Source organism: Sturnira hondurensis, unplaced genomic scaffold, assembly GCF_014824575.4.
Source record: "Sturnira hondurensis isolate 20B ecotype Veracruz unplaced genomic scaffold, ASM1482457v3 Scaffold0017394, whole genome shotgun sequence".
NCBI lineage: Eukaryota > Metazoa > Chordata > Mammalia > Chiroptera > Phyllostomidae > Sturnira > Sturnira hondurensis.
This window is the reverse complement of record NW_028090025.1, coordinates 8,840,111-8,858,816: the sequence shown is the minus strand read 5'-3', so window position 1 is coordinate 8,858,816 and position 18,706 is coordinate 8,840,111. Positions and strand designations below refer to the sequence as shown.

The 18,706-nt window shown below is 47.2% G+C and overlaps 1 protein-coding gene and 1 pseudogene across 4 annotated transcripts in view; both read right to left on the bottom strand.

The window, feature by feature from the left end:
• Positions 1-18,706, bottom strand: part of MYH11 (myosin heavy chain 11) — a 121,085-nt gene that overhangs the window by 73,658 nt on the left and 28,721 nt on the right. The gene's annotated exons all lie outside the window — the stretch shown is intronic.
• Positions 761-1,678, bottom strand: LOC119002072 (40S ribosomal protein S3a-like; annotated as a pseudogene).

Genomic DNA, 18,706 nt, shown 5'->3' with positions numbered 1-18,706 from the left:
GAGCCCACTTCCTCCTCTATGATGGACATGGGAGAGTTACCAACACCTTTAGTCATCAACCAGTCAACCATAACTGAGAAATCAGAGCATCACATCCACTGGTGGACAACGGCAAAGCAGCAAGTGTTTCTCCAGTCCATTCCTCCGCTCCACCCCCACCGTCACAGAGCCCAGACCCTCGGGATCGAAGGTCTCTTTCGATGACTAGATAAACAAAATGTGGAATAGCTATGCCACAAAATATTATTCAGCCATAAAAGCAATGAAGTGCTGATTCATGCTACAACCTGGATGACTCTCAAAAATACGCTAAGTAAAAGAAGTCAGACACGAAAGACCACCTATCGTCTGATTCCATTTACGTGAAATGTCCAGAGCAGGCAAATCCATTGAGACAACAGGTCAGTGTTTGCCCGTGGGGGGAAGTGGGTGTTGTTGCACAAGAGCATGAAGGATCATTTTTGGGTTCTCAGTTTGTGGTGATGCTTACAGAACTCGGTCCATTTACTGAACACCACTGAATGTTACACTTCCAATGGGTGAATTTTTGGCATGTGAATTTTAAGCATACAGCTTTTTAAAAAATCATAAATAGAGGCCTGGCTGGTGTGGTTCAGTGGATTGAGCGCCGGACTGTGAACCAAAGGATTGCTGGTTCAATTCCCAGTTGGAGCACATGCCTGGGTTGTGGGCCAGCCCCGCAGTGGGTGGCGCTCAAGAGGTGACCAAACATTAATGTTTTTCTCCCTCCCTTCCCCTCTTTAAAAATAAATAAATAAATAAATCTTTAAAAAAATAAATAAAATCATAAGTAGAATTTTTAAGTTGTCACTATTAAATGTCTGAATTTTAACCAGATTCTTGGTCTGGGGGCTCAGATCCATCAGCTCATTCAACCTTAGCACCTGTCTCAACCCCAGTAGCTTTTCCAGAACCATGACCTCTACCATGCAGCTCCATGAGTTTTCCCAGTTCACACTTGGGCTTTTTCAGCATTTTGATTTTTCTGACCAAGACATCATGGAGTAAATAGACTGGCAAGACTTTTCTCTGTATTTTCCAATACATTGAGTGGAATCAATTTATTGATCACTTCTTTCAAGTCATCTGTCTGCACCTCTCGGGTCATGATTTCCATCATCTTCTGGATTTGGCTGACCTGTTGATGCTGAGCCTAAGAGGTTTTCTGAATCTGATTGTTTCATTTTCCAGTAAAACCGACACAGAATACACAAAGCAAGTAACCATGGGTAGTCCTGACATCAGCATGAGCTTCAGTCATGGTCTGCCCATTTTTGACCAGGGAGCACATTTTATCAGGGGTAAGATCCATGCCCTGGAACTCAGGCAGGCAGGTTTGCCCTGAACACCCTCAGTTAATAGCCTGAATTTTCATTCTGTGGATCAGCTAGGTTCACTTCAAAAAAAAAAAAAAAGACCCTTGAGACCATCAGATGTGATTTTGGTTCCTTGAGTTCTTATGACTAGTGTTTTTCAAATATTTCTTACATCAAACTTAGCTGCTGCCTTCGCATCATACCAATATTCCTTATAAAATGGATTGGCCACTTTCTTCTTGGCTCCCTTTTTGCAGCCTTTCATAAGGCTCTCGTTCTCATCCACCACCATGGTGCTGCTCAGAGAGCACCACAAGGCTAAAGAACTGTTTTTAAATCTGTGCTTGGCTCCCCACTGACCTTAGGTAAGGTGCAAACTCCTGAGCGTGTTATCTAAGGCCTCTCACGTCTGGCTGCTGCCCACCTCCCCAGCCGTGGCACCTCCATCTCCCTCACTCTTAGGACCCCAGCAACCCCACCGAGACAAGCCCTGAACACATCCCACGCCTCTCTATTCAGGCTCTTCCCTCTGCATGGAAGGCCTTTCCCTTGTTTACCTGGCTACTTCCTGGCCTCCCAGGCTCAAAGATGACACATCTTTCAGAAGGCTTCCCCACTGTCAGGGAGCCAGGGGGTGTCTTGACTGGAAGTCTCTGTCAGCACTCCCAAACTATCACAGATAGTCAACACTGCTCAAATAAATAGGCCCCACCACCAGCCCCCTCAAATAACCCACTGCTGCCTCCAAGCCCCTCCCAGAAACTCTGGAGCTGTCACTGGTTCCTGCCCGTTCCCCAGGCAGAGGCAATGCTCCACCTCCAGAGCCCCACTGCCCCTGCGCTCTTCTCTCTTTGCTTGTGTCTGTGCCCCACAAAACCACAAACCCATCATGGACAGAGCACCCTGTCCTGTCCCCCACGTTCTCCTGCTCCTGGAACCGCAGCCTCCAAGCCCTAAACCCTGACACAGAAAGTTTAGCTTGGTGAGCTTTGAAAAATGCCAGCCCCAAACCTAGAAGACATGAGCTCCTTGATGCAGAAGCTCAATATACACAGAAGAAATGGACTCATTCACTCATTCGTTCATTCATCAAATACTTTTATCGCACCTACCAGGTATCCAACACTATGCCAGGTCCCAAAACTACCACATAATAGTATCTAACTTTTAGTACCTCCTCTGTGCCTCATATTGTTTTAAGCATTTACTTGTATTAACTCATTCAATCCTCACACATCCTACGAAATACACTTTTTATTCCCATATTACAGATGAAGAAACTGAGGCACAAAGAAGTTTTAAAACTTGCCCACAATTCCTGAGCTAATACATGGATGAGGCAGGATCTGAATCCAACACATACTATTTATTGTATATCTACTATGGCCCAGACACACTGTCTGGCACTTCCCATGTGTGGCCTTTAATACAGACTCTTTTAGGATTGAGGAAGCTGAGGTTCGGTAGCCCAAAGTCTCACAGCCACTTCAATGACTGAGCCGGGTTTCGAAGTATTGTGAGTCAGAGCCTGGGCTCTGTCTGCTTTTCCAAGACAGTGCACAGGAAATGGAGCATGGGTCCCGAGGGGCTCAGGCTCCATGGGGGTGAAGGAAGGCACTGAGGGACAAGGCAGCTTGGGGAGGCCAGCAGGGACCAGGCAAAGGAAGGAGTGAGGACTATTGCCCAGGCTAGGGAAGCACTTGTGCTAACCTCTAAGGTGGGAAGAACGAAACCAGGGCAGGAAGTGGCCTCCAGGATGGAAGGACCTGCTTCCCAAGAACTGGATCTCAAATCTGTAGACTTGTCCCTTCACTGCGGTCGCACCCGGTCTGAGAACCATCACTCTTGGCCCAGATCCGCCCCCCCCCCCATCTCCCTGCTCTGCCTGTGCCCCATGCCATTCTCACGGGGCAAGCTTTCCTCGTGTAAGTTTAAAACACTGTGGTAGATATATATATATATATAACACAAAATTTACCACTGTGACCATTTTTAAGCGTACAACTCAGCGGCACTGAGTGGCACATTCACACTGTTGGGCACCTGTCACCACCATCTCCAGAACTTTTTCCGCCCTGCCAAAGTGAAACATCGTGCCCGGGAAACACTAACTCCCCTCTTTCTCTTTCCCCAGCCCCTCACAACCACCATTCCACTTCCAGTGTCTATGGATTTGACTGTGGAAACCTCATCTAAGTAGAATCATACAGTGGGTGTCCTTTTGTGACTGGCTTCTTTTATGTAGCATGCTATCCCCAAGGTTCATCCATGGGTCGGAATGTCCTTCCTTTTTAAGGCTGAATAATATTCCGGTGTACAGGTCTACCGCATTTCCTTATCTATTCATCTGTTGATGGACGCTTGGGTTGCTTCCACCTTGTGGCCTTTGTGAATGGTGCTGCTAAGAATATGGGTGTAAAAACACGGGTTAAATCCCTGCTTTCACTGCATTCGGCTACATGATCAGAACAGCCGGATCGTACGGTTTTTCTGTTTAGCTTTTTGAGAAGCTGCCGTACTGTTTTCCATAGTGGCTGCACCACCTTACATTTCCTCCAGCCGTGCCCCAGGGTTCCGGTTCCCCACACCCTCATCAGCACACTGCTTCCTGGCTTTGGACAGCTCCCCCTCCAAGGGGCGTGAGGCGGTATTGCATTGCAGTAGAGGGATCTTCTTTCTTATTAAATTTATTGGGGTGGCATTGGTGAATAAGATCAGAGGTTTCAAGTATACATATCTATGATACATGGTCTGTATATTTCACTGGGTGCCCACCACCCAAAGTCGAAAAGGCAGCTGGTGAGTCCTGGTGGCCCTCAATCTCCCAACCATGGCCTATGAGGTCTAGCATGATGTCGCCCACCTGCCTGCCTCATTGGCACCACTCTCTCATCACCAACACCCCACCACACACACACACACACACAGCCCCTAAACAGCCACCTGCTCTTCACAGAGAACACTCTCCCCACAGCTCTTGCCACAGCTGATTCCTTCCCACCATCTCAAGGGCTTCCACTCCCAGAGAGGCCTTTTCTAATTCTGGTCACTGGGGTGCATGCCATACCCCAAATTAACCTGTTTCTTGCTTTCACACCACTTAGACCCATCTGAAATGACCTCATATTTGGCCTTCTCTCTACTTTAGAAAGTGAGTTTTATCAGGGAAGAGCTGGCTTACCCATTTTGTTTAACACTGTAGCTTTAGTACTTGGCACATAGTGGTGCTCAGTTAAATTCATTAGATGGAATGACAGATGGATGGATAAATAGGAATGGAGAAGGCAACGCCTGTGTTCACTGGGGACCAGCGAGGACAGTAATGACCATGTCTAGATCAGGGAATGTCCATCACATAAGGAAGATCAGGCCACCCCGGGGCAAGATGGAGATGACTGGGGAAACTCCACGGATCCGATGCCCACCTCCAACCAATTCTGTCTCTTCCCTCAGATTACAGATGGACATTCTGGTGACTTGACGACTTGGTCGGGCTACATCCTCAGAGCAAAAGGCACAAGAGCCAAAAGGCTATTTAATTCCTCTTCCGCACTCTTACTGTTTCCACCTTGGGTGACATCTGCCTCTGGGGCTCATGTTCAGGGGTGTGAAGAGGTGCCCCTCGGGTAAGTCTGATCTCTGAGCTGATGGCCAAGGGGATGCCCTTGCAGGGAGAAGGGCCACGAGGACACACATGACAGAGGAGGGAACTCTCCATCACCATGCCGTCCTGTCTTCCAGTCCAGCTGCACTGATTGCCATTTGGCGCACACCCCCTGCTGTGATGCCTGGGCTGCCTACAACCCCTCAGAAACACCCACAGCAGGGACACCCACACGTGTGCCCAAAGAGAGACACATGAGCTGGTCTCTGCAGTAACCTCAGGGATAGCAAGAGACCAGACATAAGCCATTTAACTAGTCTACCACCTGCAGACCAGTGAAATACATTCTGGTATTTAAATTCTGGTACAGCCAAAGAAGGCTCATGAGGCAGCCATTAAAAAGAATCTTCATGGACTGATGCAGAACATTCTCCGAGATACATTCAGCTAAAAAAGAAAAGGCTAGGGAATGTTGCATTTTACCTTTTATGCTTTAAAAAGGACACGCACACACTCAAGCACTTACCTGTGTGTCCGATACATTACGAACCCTTTCTCGTTACTGGCAACAGAGAGGACAGAGCCTGAGGGACAGGCAGGAAGGGAGGACACTTCCTTTCTCTCCACCTTTCGTCCCGTTGATGTCTGTGCAACAAGTCTGTATAAACGTTCCCTCAATCCACCAAAAACGGTCAACATAAAAATAGCCTTTATTGCTCTTGAGAACACCTTTATAACCACGAAGCTTAGGAAAGAGATACGAAACGGCTGTCACTCACTGTGCCACGGGCCTGGGCTAAGCCCTTTCTATATGTGGTGACCCATTGAATTTCCACAGCAGCCCCTGAGGTGGGCACTGGCATCAGCCCCATTTAACCGATGAAGAAAAGAGAGCACAGAAGTGAGGACACTTTCCCAAGGTCACGGCAGTGGGTTGAACTGTGGCCCCAACAGATGCGTCCACTCGGAAACTCAGAAGGTGACTTCATTTAGAATAAAGATCTTATAGACATAATGAAAGATCTCCAGATAAGATTATCCTAGGTTTAGGGTAGGACCTAAGTCGATGGCTGGTGTCTTCATTTATAAGAGAAAGAAGAGGGAATGACACAGGGAGAAGGCCAGGTGATGAAGGAGGTGGAGGTGGGAGTGATGTGTCTATAAGCCAAGGAACACCAAGGTCTGCAGGCAATGCCAGGAGCCAGGGGCCAGGGGCCAGGAGCCAGGGGCCAGGCGTGGGCTGGACTCTTGCTCAGAGCACCCAGAAAGAAGCAACCCTACCAACACCTGGATTTCAGATCCCTGGCTCCTGGAACTGTTAGGAGAACAAATTCCTGTTGCTTGAAGGCGCCAAGTTTGCGGCAATTTGTACTGCAGCTCTAGGAAATGACCACAGCCACACAGCCAGGAAGTGGCAGGCTGGGACTGAAGCCCAGAGTCTGCATGACACCAAAGCCCTTGCTTTTTGTCACTGCATTGCTTTGCCTTCCTCAGACAAGCCACACTCGTGCACTGGTGGCACTTCCTTCAGGATAAAAACAAGAAAACACTAAATCTTTCCTCCCCCCAGTACACTGGAGAGAGACGGAATCAGTGTCGCCCTTCTTGTAGATGGGAGGCACCTGTGTGTGGGCACTGCCACCAGCTCCTTGTGCTACAATTGAGGGAGTGTGCATACCTGTGCCTCCGCCTTCCACCCAGAGGGAGAAATCCACGTGCAAACAGAGCAAAATGGGAAAACCGGTTACAAACTGATCCAGGAAGGGCCAGAGGGGCAAGAGGACGGAGGAACCAAGACCCTGTGATCAGAACCCAGGCAGACAGAGAACACCTGGGGCTGGCCCAGACTACTCCCACTATTTTACGGAGTGATTTAGAGACTGACAGATGGACAAGCTATCTCGATCCACCTGCTTCGGGGAGAGAGGCAGGCTTTCCCAGCAGCCTTGGGAAGGCCGGGCCCACAGCACACAAGATTTACAGGGTCAGAGGCTCGTCCTGAGGCCTTTCCTCACAGGTCCCCAGGAGGGCGAGCAGGCTCCAGGGGAGGCTTGGAAGCCGCCAGGGTGGCTCTGTGCTGGGAGTGACCGAGGGACCTCTGGCCTGGACGTTCCCATCAGAAACACACGGCCTCCCAGCGTGGGAAGCTGACAGAGCTCTGGCTGTGGGCAGAAGAAAGGCTCAGTGCGGGTGAGCTGACCCACGGGGAGCCCCGGAGATGGATTTCCTGATCTCTGATCTCTCCTGAGGCGAGCTCGTGTTGGACACAAGGCAGCAAAGTTCTCTGAGTGTGCACAGCAGTTTGCCGCCACCCCCTCCCAGGTTTTGCACACACCGTATTTTTCCTCCTGAAGCACCCCCTCTACCACTTCTCCTCCTGCTGACTCCATTCCCTTTTTTCTTCTTCTTTTTTCCAGCGAGGCGAAATTCCCACAACATAAGAGGAACCACGTCAGCGAACAGAAAGTGAACACGTGAGTGGCACGTAGCACATACACAGTTTGTGCAGCTACTCCATGTCGTACCAAAATATCCACATCCGCCTAACACACAACCCCACACCCACTGAGCAGTCACTCTCCATTCCCACTCCACGTAGCGCCTGGCAGCCCCCAACCTGCTTTCTGTCTCTCTGGATTTGCCTATTCTAGACATTTCACGTAAATACAACAAGATCACGTATGGCCTTTTGTGTCTGGCTTCTCTCACTGAGCATGATTCCTTTGAGGTTCATCCCTGTTCTAACATGTTTCAGAACTTCATTCTTTTTTTTTTATGGCCCAATAATATTGCATCAATAGACACTTGGGCTGTTTCTTTCTTTTGGCTGCAGTCATGAGTGGAGCTATCAGAATTCTAGTGCAAGTTCTTGCTTGAAGGCCTGTTTTCAGTTCTTCGGGGCACATACCCTAACCCACTCTTGAAATGGTATCTTGAGAGTCACTTCCTCTATGATACGTTCTCTGACTCCATAGCGCGCAGAGCCAAGTTCTAATGCATGCCCTAGGGGCCTTTCTACTGCACGTCCCCTCTGGGCTGCCAGGGACAGTGGTATAAGTTGTACACTGCATAACTCCACGGGGGAAACATTCATGCTGGTCACTGTTGGTGTGCAGGTTTATTATAACAATCTTCCAGCAGATGGGAGGAAAGTGCCTTGAGAAAGGGGTGTCTTTTTCTAATTTTATAAAGGTATTACCTGGCCTAGTGGTGGCCCTGGATCCCAAAGTCCGAATGTTCTCCCCACTGGGGAGATTAGCCTCACTGTGATCATTGTTTCACCTCAATACTTTTTAGGTGGCATAGGTACTGATTATTTGGAGTGGTAATCAATAATTTATTCATCATATGACAGAGCTTTTCTTTTCAATCTTTGGAAAAATTTTGCTACTTAACATTATTTATAATAGCCAAAAAGTCAAAACAATAAAATGTCCATCAACTGGTAAAAGGATAAACAAATGTGACTTATCCATACAATGAAATATTACTCAGCCATAAAAAGGGATGAAGCACAGATAGCCACCACAACACAGATGGACTCTGAAGATATTACACTAAGTGAAAGAAGACAGTCACAAAGAACCGTATATTATATCATTCACTCTCCATTTATATAAAATGTCCAGAATAGGCAAAGCTATAGAGCAAGACAGAAAGGGCATTGCTGATTGCTTGGACCTGGGGTGGGAGTGGGAAGTGACTACAAATGGGCACGAGATTTCTTTTTGAGATGATAAAAGATAAAATTAGATTATGGTGATGGCTGCATTACCCTGTAAATTCACAAATAACCATGAATTGTATACTTAAAATGGATTTCTTTTTAAATTTTTTATTTATTTGTTTTTTAGAGAGGGGAAGGGAAGGAGAAAGAGAGGGAGAAAAACATCCGTGTGTGGTTATTTCTCATGTGCCCCCCACCAGGGACCTGGCCCACAACCCAGGCATGAGCCCTGACTGGGAATGGAACCAGCAACCCTCTGGTTCACAGGCTGGCACTCAGTCCACTGAGTCACACCAGCCAGGGATAAAATGGATTTATTTATTGTACATAAATTATACCACAATAAAGCTTTTAAAAAAAAACTACGTTAATTTTATACTATCTCTGAATTAAGAAATCTGATTCCTGAAAAAGATCTATTGAGTTACACAGATCTATTCATTTTCCAACAGTTACAAAACTGCTTTTAATGCTTCCCCTAGCCAATGAACTTGCCAATGAACTCCTTAAGGTCAAGGGCTGTGCATCATCCCAGTGCCAAGAACAAGACGTGAGGAGCAGTAACAGGTACTCAGTAAGTGCTTGTAGATTTGAATCAATCAGTCTCTCAAAGGCATCTGAGATCGCACCCATGGTAAACCCTGTTCCTCTATCCACAGAGTCACTCAGCAAACATGTCACAGGGCCCTAACAGGTGCCAGGAAACACGAAGTTCACCGAGACCTACTCAGCCTCTGCTTCTGAGAGGGTCTGAATCTGTATGGGAGACCTGCTCGAAGTGCTACAGAAGGTAGCATTCATTTTGATGCTCCCTGAGAGACAACGTCTTCACAGCTGAAGTGACAGCTGAGCTGCCTCCAGGAGGGTGCATGGGCGTCCCCAGGAGACACAGAGGAGGCTCAGCGTCCCAAGCACAGGGTCTGGGAGGCAGCAGGTCAGAGGGGGCAAGAAACCGACAGAGCTGTGTGGGGCCGGAGCTGGGGACATCCTCCACATGGCCTCTGTCTGGCTGAGTTTCTGGGCCCAGAGCCCTGGATTTATGTCACATCCATCCCTAAATGTGCCTTCCTCCCTTCTTCTCCCGGACTGGGTGTCTGGCTTCGGATGTGCATGTCCGCAATGTGAGCTTTGAGGAGATGAAGGGCTCTGGCGGGCCCTCCCCCACAGCAGCCCTGAAAACTCTCAGGAGACGCCAGCTCCCCACAGACCAGCTATTTCGGCCCAATCCCAAACACCAGCTCATGGTTTATGGCCGGGGAGCCAGAGGCCTGCAGGCTGACCATAAAAGGAGAAAACTGAGCAGAGCCAGGCTCACTGCTTCTCTTCCTTCCTATGCCAGGCTGCTGTGGGACCCAGTGAAAGGGAGGTGGCCAATCCCGTGTCCCTGTGGGTCACTGTTACCGCCCCCGGCCAGTGAGGAATGAAGAACACAGTCTCCTCTGAGTGCAGAATGTGGCTCCCTACCTATACTGCACCCAAGGGCAGATGCCAGTCCGTCCCAGACCCAAAGTGGATGTCAGTGCTGGGCCTCAGCTGCAGACCCTCAACGGATGACAGCTAACGCCTGCTGCACTTGCCCTGACCAGGCACCATGTTCCCCGTGCACTGTCCAAATCAACCCTCACAACTGGGGAAGGCACCGTTATAATTCTCACTGGGCAAATGAGGAAACTGAGGTAGAGCTGAGATTCGAACCCTGCTCAAGAGCCCATGTCCTAATCACTGCTCTGTATGTAGGTCAGGGCCCTTCTCTTTTTCTAACCTTCCTGTCCCCAGAAGAGTATCTGAGTAAGCAGAGATGCTCTGAGGGCTTGTGCTGGACCCCAGTAAGAACTTTCCAGACCCACACAAGGCCCGGGAACCCTTTAACAGCAGGACCAGCCAGGTGAGGTGGCGTACAGTACAGGAGGACCAGTACTGTCCTGCTGGCCTCCTGGGACTCAGCTCCCATCTGTCACACTCTCCCTTCTCCCTGACCCAGGCCCACAACCTCATGGATCCCATATCAGTTCCCTTATTGAGCCTACATGTCACCTCCTCGGGAGGCTTCCCCTGTCCTCACAGCCTAGAACAGGCCCCCCAGGGTCTACTTCCCAGCTCCCTGGGCCTCTCCTGCATAACACAGGTATTTGTGTGGTGATTTGATTAATATCTAACACCCCGCACTGTGCCCCCAGTGAGACCCCTCCCCACAGTGGGTCCTCAATCAACAGAGTCAAATAAAAAGGGACTGTGGAGCCAGATGCCTCCAAGGTGGGGAGGAGAGAGAGGGAGGCTGGGCTACATGCATTTCATGAGAAATACGTCCTCACCAAGTGTCAGCCAGAGCTTCCTGAATCCAGTCCCCTAAACATGCCTTCCTCTTCAACTCAATATTTACTGCTTATTTTAAAAAATGAATTCTCCTTAGTTCTCTCCCATCCACCTGTGTAAGACACCAGGGGCAGTCCACACAAGGCTCATCAGAACCAGACGAACCCTTACTCTTCCTCCTCTTCTGCCGCAGAATGTGAGCTTCTTGTGATCACTCAGAGCACCAGTCAACTCCTCCCCGTGCCTCACCCAAGACTGAGCCAGACAGATGGGGCCAACTCAGATGGGGCCACCCCTCACCTATACCAGGTCGGAACAGAGTTGACAGCTACTGCAGAATCTCCGAGAGAAAGAGAAAGCCCGCCCCTGGGCTCCTGCCTGGGGCTGCATTGTGGGAATAGCTTCTGGAGACAAATGACTTGGAATTACTTGCTGGTTCTACCTTTTGGACAAGACACTTTGCCCCTCAGAGCATCATTTCCTTGCAAGGAAAACAGAGCTAAAAATCTATCCTCTTCAACGTTATAGAAATGATGAAATGAGACCAGCTACACCAAGAGCTTAAAATTTACCCATGGCATGTACAGGAGCTCTGTAGTTGTTACTATCATCACCACTGCTGCCATTACTGCCGTCTAAAACAGCGGGCCTGTGAAGTGCTTAGAGAAGACAGCACCTCTGTCCCAGGCCGACAGAGTATTAGGCCAAGCTTAACCCTTTCTAATGATAAGGGCTGAGCTGGTTCCTTAGCCTTCTGATGCCTCAGTTTCCTCAACTGTTAAATGGGGGTGACAGAACATGGCCTTGAGAGAAGATAAAACGTTTCGAGGATGGCCAAAGGTGATAGCTCCAGGTATGACACTCAGCTCTGGGGCCAAGTCACTTGGTGCTCTGAGCCTCAGTGTCTTCAGTCAGTCAATCGAGGAGGCCGTCCTGCAGGGTGCCCACAGAGCAGCCAGCCCAGTGGAGCATCGGTGCCCTTCCTCTCTCTGCCCAGTTTAGGAGCAGCCTCTGGGGGGTTCAGTGAGCATGCAGTTCAGCGAGCCTGAGCCAGCAGACCGTGGACAGAGGGATCCAGCTGAGTGTGGGAACTTGCAAAGATTAGTTTGGATCCTCCCACCTCGCAGACTTCTCTCCAACTTGGAGAGGGTTCAGCCAAGAGCTTGCGCTGATAAAGGCCTGGAGCTGTAGTTTCTTTTTTAAATCCCCCTGAGAGTGGCCATTTGGTGCTAATTAGGTGAGGACAAAACACTCCTGTCCCTATCTGGCACAGGGTGACAAATCCTGTTAGCTCCACTCAACACATCAGAATGAAATCTTATCTGCCTTTCACATCCCACCCCACCCCCCACCCCAGAGACCCGTGGGTGGCTCTTGTCAGGAAAATGTGCTTTACCCACATCCATCATGCCAATTTATCGAAGTTAAATAACTCCAGTTTCTGGAGTGCTGTTCCTTCAATGCCCTGAGAAGTAGGAAGGCAGACCTGCAGGAGCAAACAGCCTTCCATGAGACGATAGGGGGCGCTGTGTACCAGCTCAGCACAACCGACCAGCTGGGCAAACCATAGGTTTGGGAGTCAGATAAAAAGAGTTCAAATCCGCCTCTCACACTGACATGACCTTCAGCAAGTTCTTCACCTCTCTGAGCTTCAGATTCCCCAGTTACAAAGTGGGGCTAATAACAGCACCTTCCTCCAGCATAGGATTCCCTGACAAGCCGTGTAAACATAGGCCCATGTGCGCATAAACAAAGGCAGGGAAAATCAACCATATTTGCTCTTTCCTAAAAACCATCATCATAAATGTAATGGGGAAAAATTAGAACTTTATTGGGCTTCCTGACTTTATAATTTAGTACTGTTTTTATTCTGGATTACATAAGCAGGCACCGCAATAATTTCAGGGCTTCATCTTAAAGATCCTAATCTGATCTTGTCTGCCTGATAGGTTTGTATCAGGACAAACAGGACAATTCTGCAAAGCCCTGAGCATATAGGAAGCATGCAATGAAACCCACTATCCTCATGCTCACTTCTTTGGAAAAGAAAGTATGAGAGAATTCCCACTGAAGGACAGTGGGGTCAGCACAGGCATTCATGCTCCTCCCTCCCCAAATCTTACTAAAATGGCAGTAAAGGAATTTTTGCAAAAACACATAAACCAGTTCAGATGAACTGGAGCGGAGGGGCCAGCAACACAACCATGGAAGCCAGAAAGCAGGACAGGTAACGGCTGTCCCAAGAAAGAAATCTAAGCTGGCAGTGGGGACAGCTGAAAAGCAACCCACTTTCACCGTGGAATCTTCTGCTCGGGCCCAACTGCAGCAATTAGCAGCATCGGGGCCTCTGGAAGAGAGGGTGAAGAAGGACATAAAAACCTAGGGATTGGTTGAAAGTCTGTTGGAGAAGCTGCTAAACACTCCAGGTATCTTCTACACTCCCTGAAGCCAAGTGAGTGGCCTGCCACAGTCCATAGAGGAGGCAGATTTAGTCTCTGGAGAGGGTTAAATAAAGCATCTCTCTCCTGGAGGGCATCAGAGAGCATAATGAAAGAAAGAGGATAGTGTATAGATTCCATAATTTAAAACCCTTATCCTCTTCTCAAATGGACCCACAAAATAGTGGTAGGCAGATCTTTCTTTACCCTGCAGACAGAAGATTGCACAAGTCTTCTCCGAAGCATATGTTAGCCCAAGAAAAAAGACTGAAAGACGTATCAGAGGGGACCCAGTGGAATGGCCCAGCTCCACCACACTGTGGCCTAGCTCAGCGCAGCAAGCTCCTCCTGCCGGCACAGAGCTTCCTTCCCCCTTGCAGGCCCATGCACTAAAGCATTCCAGAAAGATGAACAGCCAAGACTCACCAGACACCCGAGGAAGCCACTAGTACAACAGACAGACTTTAAAACAGGTAAGAAAAATAGGCATCTTGGAGGAAAGAGAAACTATGCATGGAGAAGCATCCTCTAAGAAAACGGACATCACCTTACATGGAAAAGGAATGCTTTTTTGAAAGAAATATTCAGAAAACAAAACAGAACTCTTAGAAATTAAAAAAATATTATAGCAGGAATTACAAACTCAATGAAAGGGTTGTAAGATAAAGTTGAAGTAATTGCCCAGAAAATAGAATATGAAAGATAAGGAGTTGAAAGAGATAAGAGAAAGAGATGAAAGTGATAAGAACAGTCCAGGAGTTCCATTATAGACATAAGACGACTTCTAGAAAAATAGAACAGAGGATACAGAGAGAAATAAGTCATCAAGGAAATAACTCACAAAAATTTTCCCAGAATTTAAAGATATGAGTTTACAGATTAAGAGGGTCCCCTAAGTCTCCGTCACAATAGGTTAAAACAGTCCATGGCAAATCGCATCATCTTAAGAGGAGAAACAAGAGTCTGAACGCTTCCAAAAGGGGAGGAGGCATAAAACTCATCACACACGAAGGAATAAGACTAGTTGGTTTTCATTTTCTCAAAGGGGAAACTGAAGCTAGAAAGCAATGAAGCAATGCCTTTAAATTTCTGAAAGAAAACTATTTTCATGCTTAAAATTTTTAACCCAGCTGAACCATCCCTTAAATGTAAAGGAAGCATCAAATCTTTCAGATAAGATTTCAATTTGCCTCTCATACATCCTTTCTTGAGAAGCTGCTAGAGAAGGTGCTCTGTTTAAACAAGAGGGTAAATCAAGCACGAGGAAGACACGGAAACTGGGAAACAAGGCTCCACCACGAGAGCACTGAAGGGAATTCCAAGGATGATAAGGAAGATTCCCAGATGTCAGCTATGTTCACTGAGGGTACCCAGGGCAGGTGGAGGGCCCCAGGGGCAATCACCTTTAAGGAGAGAATGTTAACAGCATCGCAACACATACCCAGACATGTTAAAAGGAGAGTAATACATTTAGAAGGAGAATTGGGGGTAGAATTGGTGATCAAGTCATAGAAAACCAAGTTGGACCCAAAAAGACAATTACTAACTCCAGGGAAAGGAAGAAATCGTGTAGGAAAAGTAATCCTGAGAAAGTGCAGATTTCAGCTGTGAATATAGAATCACAATATAGAATCTGACGAAGTTAATGTAAAACTATATTGGAAGTTTCTGAGATGGGGCACATGTGTGCATGTGCACGTGTGTGTGTGTGTGTGTGTGTGTGAGGAAGAGGCAGAAAGGACAAAGCAAGGAGGTGAGTGAGCTAAATCCTAATCTTCCATGATGAGAAGTCAGTAAGTAATGCCTAAAACTGGGGGAAAATTAAGATATCCGCAAAAAGAGTTGATACGGGTTAGCCCCGGAGAAGCGGAAATCGAAGAAGCAGCAAAAGAGGGCTACTTTTGTTAACCAGCCTCGAGGAATTATTTGACTCTAAACCATTTTCACGCACACCTTTAATAAAAATAAAAACTGAAAAGGGAACAGGGAACCTCTCTAGGTGCTGACCTGGGAGACCAGCCAAGTGCACGGCGGTGCACGTGGCCTGCCCTCTGTGGAGTGGGGATCAGACCTGCATCTGCTCACGTGGGTAACACACTCTCTGGAATGCCTAACAAACTGGAAACCATGCTGCCTCTGGGAAGGTGAACTCAGGGCCTGGTGCACAAGGGTTGAGGGGAAACGTTTCACCTTTTGAATTTGAATGCATTATCTCTCCAAAAATAAACAAACGAGCATAGGAATATTTTTAAAAGTAAACACAATGTAATTTACAGATACACACACATATATGACATATTTTCAATGTCTACTTCTCTTATCCCCTTCTCCTCTAAGGGGTTTGGCTTCCTTTTAAGAAGGGGTGTCAGTGAACTATGTCTTAGAAAGCCCTTCCTGTGGTCCCAACTCCCCCAAGGCAGCAAAGGCTTAGGCCTGGAGCGCTGAGCTCCCCACCGCAGTCGACAGGTCAGCACCTTCAGACTGGCCTCTGTCATCTTCACCACACCATTCTCACCCCGGCTCGCTGTCCCATCCTTGTAAACCACCCTTCAAGGCATGTAAAGCACAGCCCCTCTCAGACAACCCTCCCCACCCATCCTGAGCCTGGTCCGTTCTTTTCTTTAAAAAACTCTAATAGTTCTTCATTCATTCATTAACAAATATTAACTGAGCAGCTACTATATGCCAGGTACCAGTAAATGTGCTGAAGAGACAATGACAAACAGACAAGGATGATGTTTGAAGGTCTGATGGAGTTTATGGGGCCTCAGGAGTTTAAAGTCCGCATAACCCATTTCTATATTCAGTAATTGTGTCATCCACCCCTCCCACCTCACCTCTTCGCTCCCTTTCTCATTCCACACAGGACTGGAGGAGGGAGCCACAGCTGCTAGTGGCAAACCAGACAGAAAGCTCAGTGTGGATCTTAGCCAAGTGACTTTGCAGCCTGGGAAAGTAACATTGCTCAAACGAGTCACAATGTGGGCCTACCTATTCCTCAGTCAAAACCAAATTCCCACTTCATAGAAAAAAATTGGGGGCCAGAGGGAAGGGAGGGTGGGGGATGAGTGCAGGCAGGCAAAGTGGGGGGTGGGATGGGGACATCCGTATCGGTGTCAACAAAAAAAATTAAAAAGAAAAAGAAAATTTTTTTTCCAAGCTTACATTTGTCTCCATGATTCTTTGGATTTTTTCCCATTAAAGTCTATTGTCACAAGTTTGCCAGAAAGCACCAGGGAACATGAAAATGAATGCATACACAGCAGCTGTTAATTACCATTTAAACTAAATAAATGCCCTGGCTGGTGTAGCTCAGTGGATGGAGCGAGGGCTGGGAACCAAAGGGTTGCTGGATCAATTCCCAGTCAGGGCACATGCCTGGGTTGTGGGCCAGGTCCCCAGTGGGGGCCACATGAGAGGCAACCACACATTGATGTATCTCTCCCTCCCTTCCCCTCTCTCTAAAAATAAATAAGTAAAATCTTTAAAAAAATAAAGAGCTTATCTTTTTTATGGACCTGTGTGCCCATGGTTGTCTTTTTCTCTTGGGGTTCAAAGCTTGTCAAGATTTCTAAGTAATTTTATGTATCACTAGATAACTTTGTGCTAAAACATAGACCCAAAAAGGAATGAAATGTATAAAAACAGAGGGCCTGTCATCACTGCTCCACAGTTGGGAGGTTGTCTATGAAGCAAAAGTCATCACTGCACAAAATTACATTTCCACGAGCCAACCCCTTAGGAATCAGACCCCATGAAGGCACCACTGCCCCCACTGACGCAATGGCCTCACCTTGCTGAGTGCTGCGTGTCAGCCTCCACCACGACACAGACACAAAGTAAAGTGACAACTCCGCAAAACTGCCCGTTTTCCTGACGGTGAAGAGTGTCACCAAGTCGGTGAGCTTGGAAAGGCCACCAGAAAAGTATCAGAGAGTCACCGTGCACCATAACACAGCGGGGGCTCTGAGAGACCGCAGACATGAGAAGGCCTTGGGAACCTGGTGACCCTTGCATCGGTCTATAAAAGTTACCCTCTCACAGAAATGAAGCAGGATATGCAGAATGCTGTATTATGCTTTCACGTGATTTTGTCCAAGAAAAGGATAAGACAAAAAACAAACAAAAATCAACCCTTAATCTTATACTAAGAATCAGCATCCAGTAGCAACTACCACCAAATTCTCGTTGCATGTAAGGTAAAATAAAACGATGTTTATAATTTGCAATGTCATTTTTCAAGCCTTGTCAAAACCTTCTTCCCCTTTAGTACCGACAGTAAAATTTGGTCCCTATTTTAAGTGATATGTTTTCTGGAACCAATTATTTTCAGATAGTCAAAACTGAGTAAGTTTTGACTTCCCCCTCCTTCATTTCATGCCATTCAGCTCAGTGTATAAAAAGTTGCATACGAGAACATCAATGGTGGGGATCTCTGGGTGATAGAACTATGGGTGCTGTTGTGCTCCCTTTTGCTTTAATATGTTTTCATTTTTCTAGAATGAAAATGTAATATTAAAGTTTTCTTTTTTTAAGTTACACATATATTTTTAAGAGCATTGTGGCAGTGCCTACCAGTCGCTGCCGCCCCCTCCCGGAATTTTATTTCATACTGATTTTCAGGTAAAGTGTGCTTAGTGGGAACTCCCTCAGCTCCAGGAAAGAACCAGGAATAGTCCAAATCAGTCATGAACAGCCTAGTCTCCTTTGTCAATGACTGGTTTAAAGGTTGACATATGACCAAGTTTTAGTTAATTAACGTAACAGGAGGCCTACAGAGGAGTTTCTGGAAAAGGCTTTCCTCCTTGATAAATATGAGACAGGAAAAAAATTTGATCTTCCACTTCTTCCATGTTTTTGGATATGATCATGTGAGGACATCTGGAGCTACAGCTGCCATCTTGTAACCATGAGGAAGAAGCCAAGAAAATTCCAAAGGAGTTAGTTTTTTAGCTGCTGAATTAATAGACTCTAAAATCATCAATCTTCAGATTTCTTGTTATGTGAGATAATAAATTCCTATCACTGTTTCCTGAAACCAAAAGCACCCCAAATGATACACTGTAACTTTGTGATGTTCAGCTTCCCAAAGAGGGGTGTGAACCACCATTTTATACTTTTACATAAAAGGGAAACCATAAAGGATTTTCTAAACAGAGACACATACCTAACACTTTACAACCTGAGACTCTGTCTTCTCAAACCTCCTTGCGGGGCACCATCGGCTGGTCTTTGTAACAGCAGTCTTGTATCTGTAGTGGTCCAACTCAGGCCATACTCGTGGGGT